Raw genomic sequence first — 9,853 nt, forward strand, 5'->3', positions numbered from 1 at the left:
ATACCTACTCATATTTTCTTAACAATTTTAATATCAGACAATAGCTTTTGCAAAACTGTAATCCTTTATTATTTTCCAGCTTTATTTTGAGGAACTGGAATAAGGATTTCAGTCAAAACAAGATAATTATTGGAATCTAACCCACAGAAAACTTTAATTACTCAGTGGCATGTTGTTAAGATTAGGTCATGTTTTTATAAGTTTTTATATTTAAGGTAGCACAAGGCAATTAAGCTTGCCTGAATGTAATTTTTGCAGTTAAATGTATTCATTTTTTCCACAAATAGATATTCAATAGATAATACTTTAATCTTTGTGTGAGTTTAAAGAGAAAATTCTACTTCAGAGTATCTCTAAACAACAGTTCTAAGAGTAGTCTTATTAAGTAGTTAGAGCACCAGCCATCAGGTGGTGATGAGAATTTGGAAAATGTTAACTGCTATTAAATAATAGCTGCTAATGTGGAGGATTATGAAACACCCAGTAGCAAAATAAGTAACAAATAGATCCTTTCTGAAGTCCTGGAGTCGGAGGTGGGATCTGGGGTTAAGTAACTGTGATATATTTATAGAGGGCAAGGGACCACCATAAAATAAAGCAGCAAATTGTAAAGAAGTCAATGTAAAAGAGAGGCCAGGGACTCAGGGTGTAGACATCATAAATTCTCATCGATATAAACAGCCTGTGGACCTCAGGAGTTGAGGTTTAGCTATAATTTCAGGGCTGACCTATAGGCCTTCTGTGTTCACAGGGCACACACGATCAAGATGCCATCTAAAGAGGTGTTAAAAAAGAAGGAGAGAAAAAAATGTTTTAGATCGGTGTGATTTACACGTTTAATCATCCCCAAATCCATCCCGAACACAACAGCACAGTGTGGAGATGATATTATTGTCTCACTAAATTACATTTAATTCTTACCATAGCATATCCTATAAAGAAGAAGAGTGAATTGTGTACCCTCCACCCTCTTCTTTGGAAGAAAAACTGTTAGATTTTTATGCATAGCTTCTGAAGAGCTCATTTTTTCCCTTGCTCTAGAGAGTTGAGACTTCTATGTTTACATGTTTTTATTTAAAATGTGTATTTTAAAACTTTGTAGACATGAGGAGTTCACTGGTGTAATGATCTTGTTCAGTGTATTAACAGAAGCAGTAAAAGCAGTCAAATTAACACAAAGAACAACTATTACAGCTATTAAGTCCTTTAGCTTGTGAGAATTATCCTGAAATTGAGTCTTTGAGGGAGAACTTAGGTGGAGCTTTGGGAAGATCTGGACTTATTATTCAGGGGCATTGATTTTAACATATGTAGGCACTAAAATAGCCTTTCACTTCCAAATTGTTACTTAATGTGCACACTATATTACATGTTTGTGTTATACATACATATATATGTATATATGTGTAGTTTCTCTTTTTAGGTTCCTAGATGCATTTCTTTTCACTGTTTTCTGTTTATGTTTTTCTCTCCTCTCTACACACCCATCTCTCTCTTTCTCTACACACACACACACACACACACACACACACACACACACACAGAGAGAGAGAGAGAGAGAGAGAGAGAGAGAGAGAGAGAGAGAGAGAGAGAGAGAGAGAGAGAATTTGAAATTCATTCAAACAGGATGGTTTTGGGATTTGGAATGACTTTCATAGGCATCTGATTTTGACAAAATTACAAGAGGTGATGTTCAACATAAAGCTACCCTGAGTAAATGGTATGTGAATTGTGCTTCCTTCATGTTATTTACTCATAATTTTTAAATTAAGGTCACAGAAAAATAAACTTCAGAAACATTCATTGGAGTATTTGGTTACTAGCTTTTAAAAATCTATTATTTTCAAAATAAATTATGGACCCTTTATATAACAGCTGTTTTAAAGTCATGGGACAAGTCTTCTTCACCTTTTGCTGCTATATAAAATGAGATGCACGGATCAAGTATGAGCTGACTTTCAACTGATAAAATTTACCAAAGAATTCTCAAGACTGGCTTCACTTGGCCCTGAAGGGCAGGGCTCTTTCTTCCGCTAGGTTGTGCTGTTGTCCAGGGAACAAAGAAACCTGCTTTGTGCTCAGCTGCATAAGAACAGTGTAGATTGAGGAGCCTTGTGAACACTGATACTCCGTTTTTACTAAGAAGAGAAGGAAAAAAGACCACGATAGAAAAAATGACATCTGAACCCATTTTTTTCCTCCTCCAAGTCAGAAGCACGGTCTGGGTTTGTGAGGAAGGAAGACTGTTTTGGTCAGCACTCTTCACATTAGCATATAAAGTCAGGCATCCATAAGTATTTCTACTTATGTTTACCTTCCTGAGAAGTCATAGAAATAAATTTCTCATGGCTTCTCCTCTGAAACCTGGCATTGTAAAATTCCATCAAGACCAAGTATAGATTTTCCGATTGGTATCACATTGAGATGGCTTGTGATTATGTCTGACTAAAAAATTGTGGTATTAACATTTATTCATCCTTCTTTGGAGCTTTCTGAAACACTGAGCTCAATATCAATGTGTAAATGAATGAATGAGTGAATGAATAGAGGCAGAATTCTACCTTAGCTCCTATCAGAACTTAAGAAGGGACTATGGCATTGCCTTGTACCTGCTACAGTGTTTCTGTCTCCATATGGGCTGTACTTTATCAAGGAAATTACTTACAGAGAAACTAGTAGGAGAGGGAAAAGCTACTCTTTTAGTTCTGGTGTAAGTCATCAGGCATTTTCGCTTCATGGATTAGCACCTCCTGTATCCTTCATCTCTTCAGGGCAGTAAGCTGAGACAACCATAATGAAGACCAGAGCTATTAGCTACTACCATCACAAAACTTTCAGGGCACGTAGGTCATCCAAAAGACCTGAGTCTGGAACTGGTTATTTCAGTTGGCTTCATATAAGTCTCACATTTGGTAATTGCTCAACTTCAAGGTTTGGGATATTTTACTAATAACTTTCAGCTACCTGATTAATATCTCATTGTGTAGTAGATGTGACCATGAAAAGTTGTTGCACTTTTGGTCCAAAGGGCAGTAGGAAAAAATAAAGCAAAGGACTTAGAAATATGTGTAATACAAATATATGCATAATATATATATGCACAAAATTTAGAGACTAAATAGTGCACATGAAAAATCTTGTCTCGTTTGTTACAATAAAGGGTTTGTGTGCTTATCTTCCCTCCAAGAGGTGGCTTTCCCCACTCATTCCTCCTCAAGAGGCTTCACACACATTTCCCTTTGATGTCACACCATGGCCTACAGGCTGCTGCTGATCTGGTCCTTTGACTGTGACAGAAGACATGGAAATGAATATCCTCTGTCTACTTAAATGTTCCTTATATTATTTTTGTTGTTGTTATTTTCTCTTCAACATGGTAATGTTTTCAGCTTCTCTTTGTGTACTGCCCAATGTTTAGAACACTGAAATATGACCAGAAAATCACCTAAAATATGAGTGACTTTGTGAAAAATGTCCCTTGTCCTGGTGATCACTTATGAATCATCCTGCCAGTGGAATGGAGCCAGTATTATCCTGGGAGTTACTTATTTATAAAAAGAAGAATCTTAATGAGGTTAAGATATTTCCAGGTTAGTGAACAATAGTTTCAGAATTTCAGTTAAAGTCTATTATTTCTGCTATTATCATTCTGTCAAAGAAATATATTTTTCATTTAAACCTTCCTCAGTTGCCCAGATCAATCAATGGACAAATGTTGATTGAGCACTTACTATATATGCTCAAGTGTAACAAAATTATACAAACTAACATGCAATTTAACTGCCCTTGAGACACATGTGACAGAATGAGGGAGAAAAGCAAAATGTTCAGTCAGAAACCATGTGATGAAAAGAAATTAGGCCAATGTCATACCGTACTTTCAAGGCTCTCTATACATGCTAAGAGAGATTGTCCTTGTTGGATAAAATTTATTAATGACAAATTCAAATACAAGCCATTAATTAAGCCAATAACTCAAAAGATATCTAAGCACTGGATAAGCATTAAAGTCAAGTTATCAAATTCAGACACCAAGCATTCAAAACTTATGGACATACAGAATTCTGTAAAGAAGTTGAGGAGAATAAAGACAGGAAACACTTGGGAGAAGCACATCTCCCAAGGAAGTGGTGACTTTGCCGTTGACGTGAAAAAAATAGCACTTACCTATAAAGGTTTTGATGGAAGGCAAGCATAAGAAGACAAAATTTATCCCACAAGCAATTAGACTTACTGAGGCAGGAAAATTTGAGTGCATGTTGAGAAAAATATATATGTATTTCTCATACGTATAGAAAATCTCTGTGAGGTCTATCCACTGAAGTTGAGTGTACCAAATGCATCAACTGTTCTTCTAGCTTTTAAGGGGCAGGATGTTTTTCAGGTCTCATTAGTTCTTTCTCATGTACTTTAGTGTTATTCCACAGGGCTATCCTAAACAGACTGCTGTGTCACTATTAGGTCAGAAGACCCTCTTACAGTGTCTATACCATAATTCATGCTAAGTAAGCACGCATGTGGTTGAAATTAATTTAGATTTCTTATGGACTGAGCAATACTTTAGAATTCTCAAGTGAGTCCAGATATATCAATATTAAATATGTTTCCCGGCTATTACATATTTTCCTCTCTATCTCAAGTATTGATTCTGCTGTATTTCTAACTTGATCCATGGTATCTCAGCTGAATACAATCTTTATTGAAGTGTATATTTAGAGAAATATATGAATGATATCCAGATCTGACATTTGTGCCTATGAATTTAATTCTCTTTTAAAATAGAAGGACTGATTTTTGTCTAAAATCTGAAACAGTGATTTAATTTGAACATTTTATGAATTCCCAGTGGACATAATATAAGTTTTATCAAAGATGGTGCAGATATTGGATTTGAGCATTTGGGCAGCAAGAGATAACAATTAAGGTTTTGAGTATAAATTCTACCTCAATCTCATAAGAAAGTACATGACAGGAATACCAATCATGGTTGAAATACGGGTGTAGGTATTTAATAAATATGAAATATAAATCTGTTAAGGTCCTTGGAATTTTTAAAAATTCCTTTATGCTTAGGTATAGTCTTGAAATCAAATCTGTTTTCTTCATGGTTAAAGAATGCAACTAGAAATGTTCCTGCTCCATCCTTTGGAAGAGAGAAACCGCTAATCTCGTGGGTCAAAAGGCAGAATTGGCACACCCATCTAAGAACTGAAATGTCGAGAAGTGTGCAGTTCCCACCATTTTCTTCTCCATTTAAATTTTCTTTATTACACCAGATGGATTGAACAACTACTATTGACTTTGATTTTCCAAGTGCACTGTGTAAAATTCACATGAGATATGTTTTAATAAGTTTTGAAGTGTGGCTAACTCTCTGATGCTTCCCAAGCTGTGCTATTTACAGGTATGTAGGGATCAGCCCAGAATAAATTCAATGCCATCTTTGGAGTTTTTTTTCTTATAATGTTAAGTCAAAGTGCTTTGTTTTCTTTGTGTCTGTATCATGGCTTCTGGTTTGGGGTTTTATGGGATTCGTGAGTGTTAAATGCATTTGTCTCTGCATCTGTATGTATGTGTCTTGTGATTTTTCTTTGGCTCGCTTTCTGGTTTGGTTGTTGTCACATTCCAATTCCAATGTATTTGTTCTTTATTTATGTTATATTATTCCTCAGATGCCTGTTTCTTCTCTAATAAGAAACAAAAAGTGTGTGCATACGGATGAGAGGGTAGGCAGGGAAGAACCTGGAGGAGACCCCATCATCAGAATACACTGTATGAAACAGAGTCTATTTTCAATAGTAAAATTAAAATAAAAAAAACAAAATAGCTGAAAAATGAGAAATGTAATGTTGTTTTAAAGAGCCTTTTTAATATTTTACATTTTAATTTTTTTTGAGATTATAATATAATTCCACCCTGCAGACCCTCAAATATATACTCTTCACTTTTCTTCAAAATTATAGTCTCTTTTTCACTAATTGTTATTTCATACATATATGCTATTTTATATATATATGGAAATGTAACTCATTCAGTAAATATAAGTGATATTACTTGTATGTGTGTTTTCAGTAGCCATAGAATTTTAAAGTTTGTTTTTAATGTTTCAACTTTTTCCCCATTTTACCTTTGTTTAGAAATAATTGATCTTTATAATATTTTACACATTATTTTCCATTAAACCCCATAAAGTCCTCACCTATTCAGGGACTACTTTACTATATTTTTAATTTTTAATTTAGTGGAGGACTCTGCCATGGTATAATTGCTGATACAAAACCTGTCCTGAAGCACTTGATGGACAGGAGAAGTGGTCTTCTAGCAGACTCTTTGTGTTTCTGTTCCCATGTTACCTATTCTGCAGCTGTTGGCAATCGATGCAGGAAGCAAAACCAATGACTTTGACAGGCACAGTCCAGTCCCATAGTATCCTTATGGACATATTCTGGAATGCTTGGTGAAGAAAACACACAAGAAAGACACCAGTGACCATGACCAGGACTCTGTGACTCTTTATGTCAGCTTAGTTCATATCTGAATAAAATACACTAAAAAGGGAAAATTGTCCTCCTAAAGCAACTAGCTGTTTATTGTACTTACACTAAATTCTAAATCTGATTTCTGTTTTATGATTTATGCACCCACGCATGCATGCTTTAAAACATAGTCATAATTATTAAAATTGTAGGATTAAAATATAATGTAAAATATATTTTTAAAAAGCCTGAATATTTTAATATACCGCACAACATATTTTTTTCAGTTCTGGGCACAGTGACATCCACGCTCCCTTCAAAACTCTGACCCTGTGATTTCTGCTCACCTTTCAACTCTGATCATCATCCTTCTCTGTGATCCTCTCCGTGAACCTCATATACAATTTCTCCCATCTAAAAATACTCTATATTTATTATAGAAACTGCCCCATTGTCTTTCTCAGCAGCTTTTATAAGGAATGATAAGGTGACTGATGGCTGGAAAATTAGCTGTGGAAAATCTCTCTTCATTGTTCTCTCTTTTCAAACCTTTTCTTCCTCATTCCCTTGTAAAACCAGAGAACATATCTAAGCTGTGCCCACATGCTCATCATCAGAACAGCACATATCTGACTCATTTCTGTCCTATCGTGTCCATTAGATACGATCAAAGTTTCTCATTAGAATTCAATGGGTAAGAGTCTGTGTATAGAGTCATGTGCTCATTATGCATAGGAAGTTACTAGTCAAAATATTCCACTTATATCTTCTCCATAACATCTCCCTGCTAGAAACATAAAAACATATAAAGTTATCATTCTGGGGATTCTGAGAAAATTAAATCATTTTAACCTCTTCCTTTTTGTGTTTCCTGGAGGGGGAAATAGCTGTGGCATCAACAAAATATGGTCTTTTTTATTAATGCATTCGCAACTATAAAAATGATAAACATTCACAACAGGAGACAAGTAATGGCGACAGAAAATAGAAATAGAATCTTTTTAGCTTGAAATACTGTATTGGTCATACACTCAGACCATAGGGAAATAAATGTAGCTGAAACATTAAGTATAAAATGCCCTTTGTTTATAATTTCAGACACTAAAGTCTTCCATGTTGATAAGCAACTGGAGGGATACCATGATTTTTCTTTGTAAGATTTTAAAATTTAAAACATCATTTGGATTCACATTTGTAATAAAATTGTTTAACTGGACTCTTCTACATTTTTCAGAGGATAGTTATATTTATTAAAAATTAGGTTGACATCATTTACATGCTTACTGAACTTAAATGGAAACATTAAACATCCTTAAAAGAGAAAAAAGGGACTGGAGTGACGGCTCAGGGGTTTAGAGCACATTGTTGTTTTTGCAGAGGACCCAAGTTAAGTTCACACTACCCACATCAGGTGTAATTCTAGCTCCAGAGTATTTGACACCCTCTTCTGGACTCCATGGAAACCTGCACTCACATATGTACAGGCATGCACAGACACACACGTATATGCATAATTTAGAAATAATAAAAAGTGAATCGAAACAAAGAAAGCACAATCCAATCCATCTAGGTGAGAGATGTATTTGCACACAGATGCTGTTTTATACTGTGAGAAACATTGCTTGTGTTACTATATGTCTTTGATAATAAACTGGCCATGGACTTGACCTTGGCAGTTGTGCTGTGTGCTCCCAAGACAATACTGCCATGTTGGACACTTCTTAAAAGAGCATCCCCCAGTGAGTGTTTCCATGCCTCCTAGTTTTTCCAGAGAAAGCCCCCACAATTTTTGCATATCAGTAGGCTTACTTGAAGTGACATAAATTTTACCTAGACTGGAAACTTGGCAGGGTTTATAAGCCTTCTTAATATTTCTTCTTCTTCTTCTTTTTTTTAAAAATTATCTCTACTGCTGTTAAGGCTGCAATGGTTAAGAAGAGTCTGAAATTCTTAACACTACTGTGCACATTGAAAGATAGAGACATCACTCACATGGAGGATGGGTAGGTATGCAAGGTTACTTCGAACACTGAAGTAGTTGCACACATATAACATTAGAGGACGTACATGGAGGGCAAGCGAAATGGCTCAGTGGATAAAAGTGCTTGCTACCAAAACTGACAACCCAAGTTCATCCTGCACACCCACCCCCAAGAGCCACATGATACAAGGAGAAAACAAGTTCCTACAGATTCCTTACCTCTACACACATGCAATGGTATGAACTAGTGCACACACACTAAATAAAATGTTATTTTGGAGGAAAAATGATATTCACAGCCAGGTGGTAGTGCATGCCTTTAATCCCAGCACTCAGGAGGCAGAGACAGGCAGGTCTCTGTGAGTTCGAGGCCAACCTGGTCTACAGAGCGAGATCCAGGACAGGCACCAAAACTACACAGAGAAACTGTGTCTCAAAAAAAACAAAACCAAAACCTGATATTCACAGAGATTTTCAGGTTCTTTTTAAATACTCAGAAGCTCTAACACAAGACCTGCTTCCGGTAGGTGACGGTCTGTGTTTTTTCCAAGAGGCCACAGAACCACAGGCCTATGCCCTCAGCATGGCACTCCAGTGTCAGATGCTACTTATCAAGATCCCAGCTGCACCCTGCTTTGTCTTACGTGAGCGCCACTTCGTCCATTGCTATCTGCTTAGATTGTACTGATTTTTACAAGAGCCAACCCAGAACTGGTGTGATTGATTCAAGAGTTAAAAGGTAACTATCTAGGCTCTGCACAGAGAGAGATGGATGATATGTCTCATAAACCTCTTCAAATTCCTGCTCAGGCTTACCTTGTTCCGTTCTTCTACCACGCGGGTCCTGGAGGTAAATTGGGGATGTCAAGCTTGGCGCTGAGAACTATTACCTGCTGATTCATCTTAGTAGCCCTCTATGTATTTTTAATTTTATACCTTACATAGATCTGACTAAATCCAAGGCCCAAGCTCCTTTGGCCACAACGCCTGCCACCCATCTAGTCACACTTGCGTACTCAACATATTCACCCATCCAATGGAAGGAGAGTAATTATATTAAAAGTATGTTCCCAAGATCTTATTTCCATGTATTGCATACATGTCTTGATGAAATGGCTGAACATTATACAGAAATCCATAACCTCTTTTTATTTATAGGTTTATTCTAAAGCTCCTAAGAATATTAGGTTATCATCCATCAAATGCTGATATTAGCTTAAAATGATAGGACCTTATGGCACATCAGGATATAAGGAGTCCATGTTCAATATTGTCAGAACTGTATTTATCCAGAGACCATAGACATTTAGTATGTGTGCTACCTACCCTAATATTTGGAACATGACCTTGGGATTTATTTAAAAGGGGTATTTCTGTATTTTGTTAGCATGATTGT

Source organism: Peromyscus eremicus, chromosome 2 (assembly GCF_949786415.1).
Source record: "Peromyscus eremicus chromosome 2, PerEre_H2_v1, whole genome shotgun sequence".
In the NCBI taxonomy this organism is placed as follows: domain Eukaryota; kingdom Metazoa; phylum Chordata; class Mammalia; order Rodentia; family Cricetidae; genus Peromyscus; species Peromyscus eremicus.